Raw genomic sequence first — 1,948 nt, 5'->3', positions numbered from 1 at the left:
GTACTCTGTAATGGCCTACATGGGAAAACAAGCTAAACAGGAGTGGATATATGAATACGCGGGCTTCCCAGGTGGCGCCAGTGGGAAAGAACCCACCTGCCAATGTAGGAGACATAAGAGATTCAGGTTCAATCCTTGGGTTGGGAAGATTCCCCTGGAGGACAGCATGGCAACCCCCTCCAGTATTCTTGCCTGGAGAATCCCTAAGACAGAGGAGCCTGGCAGGCTATAGTCCACAGGGTCACAAAGAGTAGGACACGACTGAAGTGACTTAGCACACACACACATATGTATACGTATGGGAATTCCTAGGTGGCTCAGTAGTAAAGAAGCCTCCTGCCGATGCAGGAGACAGGAGTTCGATCCCTGGGTCAGGAAGACTCCCTGGAGTAGGAAATGGCAACCCACTCCAGTATTCTTGCCTGGAAAATCCCATGGACAAAGGAGCCTGGTGGGCTGTGGTCTGTGGGGTTGCAAGAGAGTCGGAAATGACTTAAGCAACTGAGCACATATGTATATGTTTAACTGATTCACTTTGCTGTACTTGAAAGTAACACAACACTATAAATCAAATATACTCTAATAAAAATTAAAAAACAAAAAGAAGTAACCCTTCCAAGCTGCCCCAAATACCCGGCCTGACCAGAGATACACCGGCCTTGACTCAGCCCATGTGTTATATCCTTGTTGTGTTGACTCATCTCTGTTTAATACTATAAAGTCCCCTTTTCCTGTGACAGGAGGAGCCTGGGGCTGGTTACTTTCAGTTTATGCAAATTGGGCAGGAGGGATGACAGGTTTGTGTGCCTATGGTCTGGGAGGCCAAACAGAGGCCAACACAGAGATGGGACTTGATCCAAGCTGTGCCTAAGGGAAAGGCCCAGACTTGCAGATGAGTGACTCTCCTGCTTGTCTGTTCCAGAAATGTGAGCCAGGGGACTTCCCAGGTGGTCCAGTGGTTAGGACTCTGCACTTCCACTGCAGGGAGCCTGGGTTCCATCCCTGGTTGGGGAAGATACTGCAAGTCAAGTGGCCAAAAAAAAAAAAAAAAATGTGAGCTAGATCCTCAAGTTGTTGTTATTCAGTCACTAAGTCATGTCGAACTCTTGAAAACTACATGGACTGCAGCCTCAAAACTGGGACTTATTTCCACAGCTGAGGGCAAAGCCCCTCATCTCTGGGAAGAGAAGGGCTCTCCTCCTGGTATCATAGCTTTCCCTTTGCTTCTGCCCGCCCCCCTCCCTGCATGGGAGTGGTTGGGAAGGCTGGGAAGGGGAGTGGAGGTGTACTGCCCAGCCACGGGGTACGTGTATCCTATTAAGGGAGAGACGGGATGTGCATATGCCTACTTGAACACAGAGAATTGACAAACATAGGCAGCTTAACCCATGCCAGTGAGTTTTCCAAGTCAGAACTACCAGGAGGATGGAAGTAGGGACCCAAGCAGGGACCTAGTAGGGACCATGGATGTTGGGGCATCCATGGAGGGGCTGTACTGGCTAAAGGCACTGGTATTTGTCAAAGCTATGGTTTTTCCAGTAGTCATGTATGGATGTGAGAGCTGGACCATAAGGAAGGCTGAGTGCTATGGTGCTGGAGAAGACCCTTGAGAGTCCCTTGGACTGCAAGGAGATCAAACCAGTCAATCTTAAAGGAAATCAACCCTGAATATTCATTGAAAGGACAGATGCTTAAGTTCCAATACTTTGGCCACCTGATGCGAAGAGCCAACTCATTGGAAAAGACCCTGGTTCTGGGAAAGATTGAGGGGAGGAGAAGAAGGGGATGACAGAGGATGAGACAGTTGGAATGGCAACACTGACTCAGTGGGCATGAATTTGGCCAGACTCTGGCAGAAAGTGAAAGACAGGAAAGCCTGGTGTGCTGTAGTCCATGGGGTTGCAAAGAGTCAGACATGACTGATTGACTCACAACAAGGTCAGACAGG

Source organism: Bison bison, unplaced genomic scaffold (assembly GCF_000754665.1).
Source record: "Bison bison bison isolate TAMUID 2011002044 unplaced genomic scaffold, Bison_UMD1.0 scf7180017864020, whole genome shotgun sequence".
NCBI lineage: Eukaryota > Metazoa > Chordata > Mammalia > Artiodactyla > Bovidae > Bison > Bison bison.
This window is presented reverse-complemented; position numbering follows the sequence as displayed.